A 16,145-nucleotide genomic window follows, 5' to 3' on the forward strand; every position below is an offset into this window, starting at 1 on the left:
CATGTGGCCTGGGACTTGCAAGTGGTGAACAGCATCTGAAGGTGAAGGAGGGCAGTTAGGGTGCTGAGTACTGACACTGTGAGGTCTGTGGTTAGTGTCAAAATCGAACTGACTTGTTGAGCAACCAGTTGGTGTTTGGAATTCAGAGAATTAGTGACTAGTGTTAAAAAATACTCCACAACAATTCTGATAAAAGTTGCAACTCGGTAGGAAAGTACGATAATTCTAAAATTGTTTGCATCTCATAAAAGTCCGCAAATAGGTATTGAAATGTTAGCCTGTTGCAAGGGGAAAATAACATATTCACCATGACAGTGAGAGATCTACAGACACCTCTCTCAGGAACTGATAAATTAAGGGTACACAAAAATCAGTAAAGATAAAGGAGCTTTGAAGAAGTTACCTACACGCTGGTTTAATGAACATATACAGTACAATTGTGCAACACAGATTCCTTTTGACCACACACAAAGGAATGCTTATGAAACTGACCATGTCCTTGACCTTGAAGCAAGTCTGAACAAATTTCAAGGGACCGGTAAGACAAAGATCATTTTTTCTAACCCTAAGGCAATTAAGTTAGATATCAATAACAAAGAGATAGCTAGAAAAATCCTATACTTTAAGACATTTCAGAACACACTGTTCGATAAATTATGAGTCAGAGAAGGAAACACGATGGAAACTAGACAATATTTAGAACTAGATGATAACAAAAATATTAAGATATCAGTACTTGGGTTATTGCACTAAGGAGATACCTAGAAAGGAATTTATACCATGAATTCTAACATTAAGAAAGAAAAAGGTGCAAATTAATGAGTTAATCAATGCAAAGAAATAGAGGGAAACAATAGAACAGGAAAGACTAGAGATCTCTTCAAGAAAATTAGAGATACCAAGGAAACATTTCATGCAAAGATGGGCTCGATAAAGGACAGAAATGGTATGGACCTAACAGAAGCAGAAGATATTAAGAAGAGGTGGCAAGAATACACAGAAGAACTGTACAAAAAAGATCTTCACAATCCAGATAATCACGATGGTGTGATCATTGACCTAGAGCCAGACATCCTGAAATGTGAAGTCAAGTGGGCCTTAGGAAGCATCACTACAAACAAAGCTAGTAGAGGTGAAAGATTCCAGTTGAGCTATTTCAAATCCTGAAAGATGATGCTGTGAAAGTGCTGCACTCAATATGCCAGCAAATTTGGAAAACTCAGCAGTGGCCACAGGACTGGAAAAGGTCAGTTTTCATTCCAATCCCAAAGAAAGGCAATGCCAAAGAATGCTCAAACTACTGCACAATTGCACTCATGTCACATTCTAGTAAAGTAATGCTCAAACTTCTCCAAGCCAGGCTTCAGCAATATGTGAACCGTGAACTTCCAGATGTTCAAGTTGAAAGTTAGAGAAGGCAGAGGAACCAGAGATCAAACTGCCAACATCCGTTGGATCATAGAAAAAGCAAGAGAATAACAGAAAAATATCTATTTCTGCTTTACTGACTATGTCAAAGCCTTTGACTGTGTGGATCACAATAAACTGTGGGAAATTCTGAAAGAGATGGGAATACCAGACCACCTGACCTGCCTCTTGAGAAATCTGTATGCAGGTCAGGAAGCAACAGTTAGAACTGGATACAGAACAACAGACTTGTTCCAAATAGGAAAAGGAGTACGTCAAGGCTGTATACTGTCACCCTGCTTATTTAACTTATCTTCAGAGTACATCATGAGAAATGCTGGACTGGAGGAAGTATAAGCTGGAATCAAGATTGCCGGGAGAAACATCAATAACCTCAGATATGCAGATGACACCACCCTTATGGCAGAAAGTGAAGAACTAAAGAGCCTCTTGATGAAAGTGAAAGAAGAGAGTGAAAAAGTTGGCTTAAAGCTCAACATTCAGAAAACTAAGATCATGGCATCCAGTCCCATCACTTCATGGGAAATAGATGGGGAATCAGTGGAAACAGTGGCTGACTGTATCTTTCTGGGCTGCAAAATCACTGCAGATGATGACTGCGGCCATGAAATTAAAAGACACTTACTCCTTGGAAGGAAAGTTATGACCAACCTAGACAGCATATTAAAAAGCAGAGACATTACTTTGTCAACAACGGTCCATCTAGTCAAGGCTATGGTTTTTCCAGTGGTCATGTATGGATGTGAGAGTTGGATTATAAAGAAAACTGAGCACTGAAGAATTGATGCTTTTGAACTGTGGTGTTGGAGAAGACTCTTGCGAGTCCCTTGGACTGCAAGGAGACCAAACCAGTCAATCCTAAAGGAAATCAGTCCTGGGTGTTCTTTGGAAGAACTGATGCTGAAGCTGCTGAAGCTGAAACTCCAATACTTTGTCCACCTGATGCAAAGAGCTGACTCATTGGAAAAGACTCTGATGCTGGGAGGGATTGGGGGCAGAAGGAGAAGGGGATGACAGGATGAAATGGCTGGATGGCATCACTGACTCGATGGACATGGGTTTGGGTGGACTCTGGGAGTTGGTGATGGACAAGGAGGCCTGGCGTGCTGTGGTTCATGGGGTGGCAAAGAGTCGGACACGACTGAGTGACTGAACTGAATGAATTAATCATCCAATTTAAGAAGATACTAACAGAAAGAATCATATAGATGGCCAATGAAGTAAAGGGAGGTGAAAGTCGTTCAGTCATGTCCAACTCTTTGAGACCCTATGGACTACACAGTGCAAGGAATTCTGCAGGCCAGAATACTGGAGTGGATAGCTTTTCCCTTCTCCAGGGGATCTTCCCAACCCAGGGATCTAACCCAGGTCTCCCTCATTGCAGGCAGATTCTTTACCAGCTGAGCCACAAGGGAAGCCCACATGGCCAATAGGTAAATGAAGAAATGTTTAACAGCAATAATCATCATGGAAATGCAAATCAAATCGACAACGAGATAACAGTTCATGGCTATTAACATAAAGGCAAGAAATAACAAATGTTGGTGAGAATGTGGAGAAAAGACAAACCCTGTCCCCTGTTGGTGGGAATGTATATTGGTGGAACCACTATTGAAAACAGTAAGAAGGTTCTTCAAAAAATTAAAAATAGAACTACCATATGATCCAGCAATCCCCCTTCCAGGTATTTATCCAAAGAAAAGAAAAAATTAATTTGAAAATATATGTGCACTCCCATGTTTGTCACAGCATTATTCACAACATCCAAGATACGGAAACAACCCAAGTATCCATCAATCAATAAATGGATGAAGAAATTGTGGTATACAAAATGTTTTTGGTGGTTAAAAAAATGTTTTTTTAATTTTAAAAAGGTGTTGATTCACTGCAAACTAAAAAATGAAAAAATTTGTGGTATATATATATATGGAACAGGACAGTATTCAGTCATAAGAAAGAAGAAATCTTGCCATTTGTAACAGTATAAATTGACCTTGAGGGCATTATGCTAAGTGAATAAGTCATATAAATGCAAATACTGTATGACCTTACTTATATACTGGATCTTTAAGAAGACTCATGCTTATTGACACAAAGAACAGATGGTGGTTGGCAGAGGTGGGGCTTGGGGGTGGGCAAAATGGATGAAAGAGATCAAAAGGTACAAACTTACAGTTATATATAAATAAGTTATGAGGATGTAATGTTCCACGTGGTGACTATAGCTAAAATACTGCATTGCATATTTGAAAGTTTCTAGGAGTAGATCTTAAAAGTGCTCATCAAAAGAAAAAGAAAAGTTTATAACTATATATGATGACAGATGTTAACCAGATTTGTTGTAGCAATGATTTGCAATATATCCAAATATCAAGTCATTATGTTGTGCTCCTGAAACTAAGATAAAATAAGACAATGTTGTATGTTATTTATACCTTTAAAAGACTGAAAAAAAAAAAGAAGCTAGAAAGAAGCAGAAGGGAAAAAATAGGAAGAAAGTAAAAAGATATGAACCAAGAGAAATGAATCAAAATAAGCAACAAAAGAGAATGCACAAGTTAATGTTTTAGAAAATGGAGATATAACTACAGATGCTAAGATCAAACAACAAGAAATCAATAAATAACTTGAAGACAATAAATTAGTAAATTTGGATGTAATTAATATATTCTAAGGAAAACATGTAATCAAAATTGAATCCAGGATGAATCAAAAAACTCTAAGCAGCACTATTACCATTAAAGGAATTAAAAACAAACTCTGTTGGTGGTGATTTCCTTGTTGGTCTGCAGCTCTGGCTCAGAGGGGCACAGGTACAAGCTGAGACCTGAGGGTCCAGGTAGGGTGGGGAGCATTCCTATGGGCAGTCCTGAGAAGGCAGGAATGGTGGGTTCGGGGAGCCCAGCCCCACCTCCTCGGTCACGCTGTCTGTATCAGTGGGACCAGGAGCGTGGTTCACAACGTTGGGCCTGGGTGGGCTGTCAGAAGGCGTCCTTGTCCCCGCTCATCTGCCATCGCAGCAGCCCCTCTGCTCTCCCTCCATCCCTTTATCCTCCTCCACGTGGTCCTTCTCCCTTCTGGCTCAAAAATATCCACATTCCCTGAGTGCTCACCACAGCCTGCAGTGTGAGAAAGGCTTTTATTTAGCTTTTGAAACAACCCTGTGATGTACGAATGTGTGCGTGCACGCTCAGTTGCTCAGTCGTGATATCTCTTTGCAACCTGAGGGATTGTAGCCCACCAGACTCCTCTGTACATGGGATTCTCCAGGCAAGAATACTGGAATGGGTATACATTTCCTCCTCCAAGGGATCTTCCCAACCCAGGGATTGCACCCACGTCTCTTGTGTCTCCTGCATTGCAGGCAGATTCTTTACCGCCGAGCCATCAGGGAAGCTGAAGAATTGGTGCTTTTGAACTGTGGTGTTGGAGAAGACTCTTGAGAGTCCGTTGAACTGCAAGGAGATCAAACCAGTCAATCCTAAAGGAAATCAGTCCTGAATATTCAATGGAAGGACTGATGTTGAAGCTGAAACTCCAATACTTTGGCCACCTGATGTAAAAATCTGACTCACTGGAAAAGACCCTGATGCTGGGAAAGATTGAAGGCGAGAGGAGAGGGGGACGACAGAGGATGAGATGGTTGCATGGCATCACCGACACGATGGACGTGAGTTTGAGTAGGCTCCAGGGAAGCCTGGGGTGCTGCAATCCATGGGGTCACAGAGTCAGACACAACTGAGCGACTGAACTGAACTGAAGTGAACTGATGGACGTTACTATATCGGTTTGTTTGCATGCATGAACGTATTTTTTCATTTCTTTTGGGTAAACACAAGTAGGGTTGTGGACTTACCGGTAAGTGAATAGTTAATCTTAAGAAACTGCCTACTCACCCCGTCAAAAAAAGAAAACAAAATGCTATTGTTCAAGTTCCCCTCAGCAACCTAGGAGAGGGCGCCCTCTACTGGGGAAAGGAAGAAGCCCATCGCGGAGATGCGGAGTCTGGGAGACAGAAAAAGGAAAATAAACCCAGGAGAGACTCGAGGTTGGGGGATTCTCGGGGGTAGAGACAGAGGAGACAACGTGCTTTTCTCATGGGAAAGAATCAGTTCTTGACGACGTATACCCATGCCTATATTAACCTTGTTACCTCCACCTTCCCCTTCTCGTTGGGATCGGCAACCCTGGCAAAACTTAAGCGCTGCCCCTCCTGGTACTGACTCAGCAGTCTCTTTCTCTACCTCCATCCCTGCTCCTATAGCTGGAGCGAGCTGGGGCAGGGACTTTTTTTAAATGGCTTTTTGAAAGAAAATAAAACAGGTGAGCTAAAGGGGAAACACACACGAGTGCATTTAGAAGTTGGTCGTTCGATAACTCGGCTGTTCAGAGACGGACATTCGTCCGCCGCCTTCCTGTGAGCTCCGCTGTGTCCTGAGTGTCCAGCGGCCCCTCCCTGACAGTTCCAGGCGCATCACCAGGCGGTCATTCCAACTTTCCAACAGGCATATGCATATCCTGCCACCGCAGCTGAGCCTTTAATGCCAACAGGATATTCTCAAGAGGACTTTAGAAGTATATGTAAATGTCTGATTTTCATACTTGCTCTTCACATTGTGTGCAGTCAGACAATAGTTACTTAAGAAACATGGGGAATGCAGAAATGACTGCAGGGCAGCACGAAGTATGCTGCACTTTTTCTGCAATTTAAGTTGGATATTTCTTTTCATGCCTGAACAATTTGTAAAGCTTTTTTGTACTAGAAAATGCAGGCATGTTTCACCAAAGTAGACGTACTGTGATTTGAAATCCAATAAATGAAGGCAACGCGTGGCCTTCCAATAAAAATATATTTGAAGACTGAAAAAAACTGGGTGAGGCAAGCAGCCAGCCTTTAGAGGTGAATCAGAGAATTTAAAGTTGGGAGAATGTGGACAACACCAGGTCCAGTGCTTTCCATTGACATGTGATAAAAGCAGGTGAGGGCTTCCCTGGTGCTGATTGGTAAAGAATTTGCCTACCAATGCAGGAGACATGGGTTCAATCCCTGGTCTGGGTAGATCCCACATGCTGTGGAGCAAATAAGCCCGGGCACCACAACTACTGAGTCTGTGCTATAAAGCCCAGGAGCTGCAGCTACTCGCCCGTGTCCTGCAACCAAAAAAAGCCACCACAATGAGAACCGTGTGCACCACAACTAGAGAGTAATCCCCACTTTCCGCAACCAAAAAAAGGCCTGTATAGCAACGAAGACCCAGCATAGCCAAAACTAAATAAATGCATTTAATAAAATAAATAAATAAAAGCAGTGAGAAGAGGAGGACTTATATGGAACCACAGAGCAAAGGAGCCAGGAACCTCAACTGACAGTGGCTGGCATGGAGAGAGAGGCATAAACAAGACAAAATAGCAGTCCCTTGCTGCTGCTAAGTCACTTCGGTCGAGTCCAACTCTGTGCGACCCCATACGGCAGCCCATCAGGCTCCCCTGTCCCTGGGATTCTCCAAGCAAGAACACTGGAGTGGGTTGCCATTTCCTTCTCCAATGCATAAAAGTGAAGAGTGAAAGTGAAGTCGCTCAGTTGTGTCCGACTCTTAGCGAACCCATGGACTGCAGCCTACCAGGCTCCTCCGTCCATGGGATTTTCCAGGCAAGAGTACTGGAGTGGGGTGCCATTGCCTTCTCCGATAGCAGTCCGTAACAGAGTTAAATTGTCTTTTTTTGTTGTTTTTCACTGCATCGCATCTTAGTTGCAGCATACAAAATCTTTTGTTGCAGCCCATGGACTCTCTTGTTGGGCTTCCCTTGTGTGCTCGGCTGGTAAAGAATCTGCCTGCAATGTGGGAGACCTGGGCTCGATCCCTGGGTTGGGAAGATTCCCTGGAGAACAGAAAGGCTACCCACTCCAGTATTATGGCCTGGAGAATTCCTGTACAGTCCTGGGATCACAAAAGTGATCCAGTCCTGTACAGTCCATGGGATCACAAAAGTCGGACACAACTGAGCGACTTTCACTCTCACTATGGACTCTCCAGTTGCAGCATGTGGACTCCAGAGGGCATGGGCTCAGTAGTTGCCCCACTCAGATTTACTTGCCCCGAGGCATGTGGGATCTTAGTTCCCCAACTAAGGACTGAACATGTGCCCCCTGCTTTGGAAGGCAAATTTTTCACCACTGGACCACCAGGGAAGCCCTCAACTGTGTCTTTAATAGAATCATGCTAGTCTGCATTTCCCCAAATAAAATCTTCCTGTGCTTTTATTGAGTTCCATTAAAATAAGCCTAAATGATCACAAAACAGGGAAATCAATAAACTAAACTCCATGCCTGCTAGCTAAGCAAGATTTCCCTATAGTAACTGGCTGCCTTCATGACAACTCCTCAAACTTATTGCTTTTCCCTCTTGCTTCTGCAGGATCGCAGTGAGGCAGGGACCAGGCCCACTTGTACAATGACACCTGCGATCACACCTACACTCATGAGCACATCAGTGACCTGCAGCAAGAAGAGAAGCAGGGTAACACTCAATACCAGGGGTCTGACCACAGATACATAGAACACCAAGAACCTTAAGCTCAGGGAAGACCATCTGATCTGGTCCTCTTCAAAGCAACTCCAGCAGGAATAAATACAGCCATGAAAGGGGACATCCGGAGAAAGCCGGACACCCAGGAAGGAGGGCAGAAACTGGCTGGCCAGAGGGGAAAGAGTAAGTGGGAGGAGGAGCCAAGATATGAAATTCAGAGAAGGGAAGGATCAAAGGAGGGAAACTCAATGGCCCTGTGGGTGTAATACCCCCGGAGGGCGTGGGTGCCCAGATGACGTAGGTCAGGGCTGACCAACTGGGAGCCTGGGAGCCGGTGTAAAGGGGAGGAAACCACCCCGTGCCCTCTTGCTGCCCAGAGTTTGTGGGCAGGAAGCTCGCCTGGACCGCCCTGTGTCCCAGGTGCCCAGCCACCTCCAGGCGCATAGCAGGTTCGTGACTGACCTGCTGAACAAATGACTGAACTCGGGGTAGCACTGAGGTTCTGCTTTTATGAGATAATATTGTCTCACTTGTGTGCTGTTGGGGAGAGGAAATTTCCCCTCTCTGCCTCTTGCGTTATTGTGGCTGAACTAAAGATAAAACTAATGATAAAATCAAAAAACAGTGGAAACCATGACAGACTTTATTTGCTTGGGCGCCAAAATCACTGCAGGTAGTGACTGCAGCCATGAAATTAAAAGACGCTTGCTCCATGGAAGAAAAGCTATGACCAACCTAGACAACATATTACAAAGCAGACACATTACTTTGCGGACAAAGCTCTGTCTACTCAAGGCTATGGTTTTACCAGTAGTCATGTATGGATGTGAGTGTTGGACTACAAAGAAAGCTGAGCACTGAAGAATTGATGCTTTTGAACTGTGGTACTGGAGAAGAGTCTTAAGAGTCCCTTGGACTACAAGGAGATCAAATCAGTCAATCCTAAAGGAAATCAGTCCTGAATGTTCCTTGGAAGGACTGATGCTGAAGCTGAAACTCCAATACTTTGGCCACCTGATATGAAGAACCAGCTCATTGGAAAAGACTCTGATGCTGAGAAAGATTGAAGGTGGGAGGAGAAGGGCATGACAGAGGATGAGATGGTTGGATGGCATCACTGACTCGTGGACATGAGTTTGAGTAGGGTCCGGGAATTGGTGATGGACAGGGAAGGCTGGCATGCTGCAGTCCATGAGGTCGCGAAGAGTCGGACATGACTGAGTGACTGAACTGAACTGAATGATAAAATCGACTCAAGATAGACTCATAGAAAAAAAGAAAAACATTTTAATGCATACACAGACCCTCGTGGAAACGGTCCCTAAGAAGTAGCCAAAGCAGACAGCTTTTAGACATTTTAGACAAAGAAACAATACATTTGTGAGAAACTGACAGGGCAAAGAAACTACTGTGTTCTGAGTATTGGGTGGTTTGTGTTGTCGTTATTGTTGCTGTTTGTTTGTTTGGCTGCCCTTCGTCTTTGTTGCAGCACAAGGGCTCCTGGTTGTAGTGCACAGGTTTCTCTAGCTGAAGGCTTGCTCTGGTTGCAGGCTTCCGTCCGTTGCACTGCGCAGGTTTAGTTGCCCTGAGGCATGTGGGATCTTAGTATCCTGACCAGGGATCGAACCCGAGTCCCCTGCATTGGAAGACGGATTCTTTTTTTTTTTTTTTTAAACTTTACATAATTGTATTAGTTTTGCCAAATATCAAAATGAATCCGTCACAGGTATACATGTGTTCCCCATCCTGAACTGGACCACCAGGGAAGTCCCAAAACTTAGGTATTGCGTGTTCAATTAGTGAGGAATCTAAGCAGAGTTTGCACTTGGGGTGGTAAACTAAAGAAGTAATGAGGTGTTTATCCAGGCTTCTTCCCCCGGATTCCCTGTCCCTGGCAATAAGGATGTCCTTCTACGTCCAGGGGCAGCGGGGGCACCTTTCACGAGGGGTGTATTTCCTGCTTTCAGGGCATCAGAAAGGAGAGTCAGAGCATCCCTCTTGCCTTGGCCATTTCTTAACTTTAATTCAAAATAAGCAATATTCCATTGTAATATATTTGGGAGTAGTCCACCCCAAGTCCCAACAGCACTGGTCAGAAAACGAATCTAGATAAAGACATGGATACTCAGAAAAACAAAAGGATGCAGTAGCTATGTGAGGATGACCCCGGAGACCAGTGTACTCAGCCCAGCTCCGCTGTACTCACAGACACAGTGACATGGACGGGGTGGGCCAGCTGGTAAGACTGGAAGCTGGGCTTCTATACCCAACAGAGACTTGGAGACAGTGGCCCCATCCTTCCTGGGGACCACATTCAAAGAGATGGCTTCAGGTCCTGGCAGTATTGAGCTTTTTCAAGTAGGCATCTGAGGGGTCATCCTGCAGATATGGCCTTATGTTGCCAGAAGCCCTGCTGGAGTTTGACGATCCCTTGGTGCAAAAGTCTGGATGCGTTTGTTCTGTGACTCGAGTTCCACGGCTCTCACAGGCCCACGTTCTTACCTAGAGAGAATGAGACAGAGGAGAGTCTTTCTAGAGAAACAGGTGATGAGAAGGAAGGGGTGAGGGAGAGAAAGAAAGGCAAGTTAGTGAGTTACCTTCAGTGGGAAGAGTTCAGAAATAGAGATGCCAGGGCCAGGGAAAACGAACAGATGAAGGGACTACACACACCCCCAAGCGCCTCCTGCATTCTCAAGGACCTCTTCTTTCCCCAATAGAGGTCATGTGCTCCTGCAGTGCTGTGAGGTACTTGGACAACAACTGGGTCATTTCTTATAATAAACATTCACTTACCCTTGTTGTTGTTCAGTATCTAAGTACTGCCCAACTCTTTGTGACCCCATGGACGGCAGCATGCCAGGCTTCCTTGTCCTTCACCACCTCCTGCAGTTTGGCCAAATTCATGTCCATTGAGTTGGTGATGCTATGTAAACATCTCATTCTCTGCCACCCTCTTCTCCTTTTGCCCTCAATCTTCCCCAACATCAGAGTCTTTTCCAATGAGTTGGCTCTTCGCATCAGGTGGCCAAAGTATTGGAGCTTCTGCTTCAGCATCAGCCCTTCCAATGAATATTCATTGGAATGTTCATTGATTTCCTTTAGGATTGACTAGTTTGATCTCCTTTGCAGTCCAAGGGACTCTCAAGTGTCTTCTCCAGCACCACAGTTAGAAAGCATCAATTCTTCAGCACTCAGCCTTCATTATGGTCTGACTCTCACATCAGCACATGACTACTGGAAAAACCATAGCCTTGACTATATGGACCTTGGTCGGCAAAGTGATGTCTTTGCTTTTTAATATATATATTGTCTAGGTTGGTCATAGCTTTCCATCCAAGGAGCAAGCGACTTTTGATTTCATGGATGCAGTCACAGTCCGCAGGGATTTTGGAGCCCAAGAAAATAAAATCTGCCACTGCTTCCACTTTTTCACCCTCTGTTTGCCATGAAGTGATGGGACTTCACTAATCTTAGTTTATGATTCTGCAATCCTACACCTAGTGCTTACCCAAAAGAAATTAGAATCCACGTTCATGCACACAAACAAACCTATATGGGAATATCTAGAGTGGCTGTAATAATTATTGTCAAATATCAAAAACTACACATATGTCCTTCAGCTGGTGAATAAAGAAAGGCTGGCCCATGCATGCAGCAGGATACCACTCAGCAGTAACAAGGAACAAAGTGCGCCACGTGCTACAGCAAAAATGAACGTCAGACACATTCTGCTAAGTTAAAGAACCCAGATACAAAAAGCAAGCTTCTGTATGATTCCATTTGTATGACATTCTAGAAAAGGCAAAGCTATAGGGAGAGAAAAGAGATCGCAGGAGCTGAGGTGTGGAGCTGGGGTGAGGGGCTGGCTGAGGACAAAGGGGCCTGGGGAGCTTCAGGGGTGAGTGACTTTCCTGTGACCTGCGTTCTCCTGATGGTCACATGGATATGTGAGAGTGTCAACAGTCAAAGAACTATATACAAAAAGCGTCAATTTACTATTACTAAATGTTCTTCAGTAAGTCTAACAGTTATACTTATTTTGAATATAAACATATATATATATAAACATAGATGCCTACATGTGTATACACACACATGCTGTCCATCTGTTTTAATGGTTGAATAACACGCCATTAAATGCAGACGTCTATTTTATTTAGCCAGTTCCTTGAGTGGTTTCCAGGGTTTGGACATTCTCTTTAATGCTGTGATGCTATGGAAGGCAGTAAGGAGTTGGTCCAGGACTTGGCCAACCTGCCCCAGTGCCTCCCCACGCAGGCTTTCACTCCATCCCTACACAGCCCGCAGGTAGGGATTATTATCTGCTCTGCACAAAGTGCAGCTGAACTTAGCAGGGGGGTGGGGGAAGTCACGTGTGCAAGTTGCACACTCAAGGAGCAGAAGACCGAGGATCCCCAACTGCTTCTGTCCCGTTGGGAGGCCCACGTTCCTTTCCTTACACTGTGCAGCCAGTTGTAAACTATTGAAAGGAAGTAACTGCGTCTTATTCCTGTTCCCTTATTATGTCCCTCCAGAACAATTAATATATAGGAGACTGGACCCAAGATGAGATGCTTCCCAAGAACCGGGGTTGGCTTGAACTGAACCCCACTCTCCAATGGAATAAAGTCAGCAGTCTGCCCATGAACTCACTTCTAGGGAAGACGAACCCTTGGTACACTGTGGGGGTGGGGAGCATAATGAAGTCAGCAAATGGCCCTTGAGTGCCTGTTGTGCCAGGCACTGAAGGGAGAACCAGTGCATGATGGTGCAACTGTTCCCCCTCTCCACCTCAACCCTGGGGCTTAAACAGAGAACCCATCCTTGCTTGAGGGAGACAGATGGCTCACACAGACCCTGCTCACACAGAAGGCCCAGTGTTCACAGCCAGAGGCAGAAATCTCAGTCAGGTCTCCAAGTCTTGGTCTTGGCTTGCCTGAGACAGGAAAACCAGAGACAGGCAGAGGGGAGCCCTGGCAGGGAACATTCTAGAACCTGACCCTCAAGGAGTCCCAGTCCAGCCTGCAGGCTCCCTCTGTTCATCACCTGCAGTCAACAGTTGGGAGCCCTTCTTGCACTGGTGAGCAGTCCCTCTCCTTACTTGGATGACTGGGCTGGAAAGGTGCTCTTTAGAGCACAAAGAACAGATGGAGAGGGGTCCAGAAGGCATTGTGGGTGGACATGCAGCAGGAAAGTGAGTCAGAGTGATGTACACAGGTTGGGTGTGAGTGCACTATATATGCAGAGTATGTGTGTGTCAGAGAGTGAGTCCTGACTCCCAGGAGGTCTGATATGCCTCCTAAAGGGCCACCTATCTCCTACCCAGGCATGGTCAGTTTTCGTAAGCATTCCCTTGTGTGTGGTCAGAAAGATCCTGTATTTCATAGTTCACTCTATGTGCTCATTGAGTCAGCTTGTCAGTACCTTTTGCAAAGTTTCTGTATCTTAACTGATTTTTGTGTCCCCTTGATTTATCAGATCCTGACAGAGGCATAGGTAAATCTCCCACTATGGTGAACTGGTCATTTTCTCCTTACAAAAGACCAAAATTTTTAATATCTCTTATCTTAGGATTTTTATTAGATGCAAACAATTTTAGAAGTATTAATATCATACCTTCCTAGGGAATTGAAAGTTTTATCAGAATCTTTGTGGAACGTTTCTCGACACCAGCAGTTAATTCTCTGAGTTTCCAGACACTGACTGGGTGCTCACTGAATCGGTTTGATTTTGACACTAAACACAGACTTCATAGCCTAAGTGCTCAGTCCCCTAAGACTGTCTTCCTTCACATCAGATGTCCTTCACCACTCACCTGTACTGTTGTCAAAACCCCTCCTACATTTCAGCAGTTTTCCAGAAAGGCTCACAGAACTCAGAAAGGCACCTTAAATGTTTACCAATTTATTAGGATAGATACAATTCAGAAGCAACCAAATGGAAGAGAGGTGGAGGGCAAGGCGTGGGGGCAGAAGATGCAAGGAGCTTCCCTCTCCTCTTCAGGCAGCCACTCTCTGGACACCTTGGTGTGTTCACCACCAGGAAGTTCATCAAGTCTCCTCGCTGAACAGTTTTTATAGAGCTTAATCTTCAGCACCCACTCCCACATTCCCTTCTTAGAGATCAGTAGACTGAAATTTCCAACCCTCTAATCACTGGGTCTTTCTGATGACCAGCCCCATCCTAAGGCTATCTTAGGGTCTAAGTCACCCCATTAGCACACTCAGGTTGATCAAAGGGGTCTCCTTAGAAATAGCAAAAGATAAAGCCTATCAACAAGGAAATTCTGAGGGTTTTAGGAGCTCTGGCCCAGAACCAAGGACAAGGACCAAGTGTATTTCTTATTATGCCACACTTTTCATCCTTTCTGTCTAGTACTCATTTTTGGTTTAAAGCTTATATTTTCTGATATCAATATAGCTATGCCAGCTTTCAGTTAATGAATATCAACTAATTAACCAGTTTTTAGTTAGTAATTGCCTAATATATCTTCTATTAAAAATATTACTATAAAATTTATTGAAATAATTTGGAAAGTTTGATTTTGTTTAAATTATCAAGTTTCAGCTATTTACAAGGTATATAGCATGTAAATGTTTTAATTTACAAAAGTAGCAGTAAAATGCCACCCACATACCTAAGGCGTGGGTCAAAAGCTGATTTTTGGTCATTTTGCTTTATCTGCATCTATTTTTATGCCATGTGTTTTATGTGAACATCATACCTTTATCACATTTAATAAGATTCATGATTCCTTAATATTCTTCATTATCCAGTTCACAATCAAATTTCCCCAGGAAACCCAATTTGCTTTTAGAGTCCTTTCTCACTTTAGTTACTTTGTCTCCAACGTGTCTTTCAGTCTAGGACACTTTATACACACCCTCAAATTTTTTCCTTGATAATATTAATGTTTTCACAATGTCAAATGACTTGTCACATAAACTGTCCATCTTATTAACTTCAGTCTTTATGTCCTTATATTTCAATTGTATCTGCTGTAAACAGTATTCCCTGGATTCGTTTTCTAATCCAGTATAATGTTTGTCTTTTACTTGACAAGTTTAGTTCATTTATATTTATGGTCACTATCAATATATTTGGAATGAGTTCTTCCATCTTATCTGATTATTTCCACAAATCTCACTTTTTATATGTAATGTTTCATTATTTTTTAATTGAACGGGCTGCTTGTGTTTTGCTTTCTTGTGTTTAGTCTACCTCATTCCTTTTTATTCCATAATTAATTTGGAGATCTATACTCCATGGGTCCACATCACATTCTGCCCAGTGTGAGAGAAGGGCCTTCAAGAGACTCCCCTTTAATTTTGGCCTGTGTCCCCTGAGCGTGGCACACTTGAAAACAGGCATGAGATGTTTTATCAATAGAGCTAAGATAAAACGAAAAGAAACTAACTGGGAGAAAACTATGCTTATGTCAACACTGGGGAAAGAATGAGCATAAGCTTTTCCCAGACCAGGTATGGTCCAAGCAGGAGTGAACTAGAAAGGAGCCATTTATAAGTCCTGTCCGGGATTCCACACACAGATGCTCCCCAGACAACCAAGGCTGCCAAGGGAAACATTGGCAACCAGATGGAGGAGATGACTTACCTTGTGGAGGGAAGGACAATTGGCCCCAGAAGGCTGCTTCTGAGGAGCCCACAAAAGCCCCTTTCAGAAAAATGGTCACTTTGAACATCTGCCAAGCCCAGCTAGTAACAGAGGCAAACCTCAAGGGACTAATCACGACTGGTCATACCTCCGTCCCTAACCCCTCCCCAGAGGCCTCAGCAGCAGGGAGGTCAGAGGTAAGACCATCCACACCCACACTCTGGAAGGTCTGAGGCAGCCTTTGTACCACGTGACCTGGCTCCACTGGGCAGAGCTGATTGGCTGGTGGGCCACCTGACCCAATGGCTTTCAACCAATCAGTAGACAGCTCAGTGTGGTGAGGGAGCCAATCAGATTCTCTCTCAGGAGCTTGTGTTAGGAGGCCTCGCAGGCCACAGGGAGGGATGAAGCTGAGCGCGTATGGGAAGAGAAGCCACAGGAGTGAGTGTGGGATCAGAGACTTGGGCATTATAAGAAGCCCCAAGAGGAGAGGATGCAGGATCATTGCAGGGTGGAAGTGATAAGGCAGAGAAAAACTGTGGAGAGCAGGGAGGTTTTAAACAAGGTTGGGCAGAG

Source organism: Bos indicus, chromosome 29, assembly GCF_029378745.1.
Source record: "Bos indicus isolate NIAB-ARS_2022 breed Sahiwal x Tharparkar chromosome 29, NIAB-ARS_B.indTharparkar_mat_pri_1.0, whole genome shotgun sequence".
NCBI classification, from domain to species: domain Eukaryota; kingdom Metazoa; phylum Chordata; class Mammalia; order Artiodactyla; family Bovidae; genus Bos; species Bos indicus.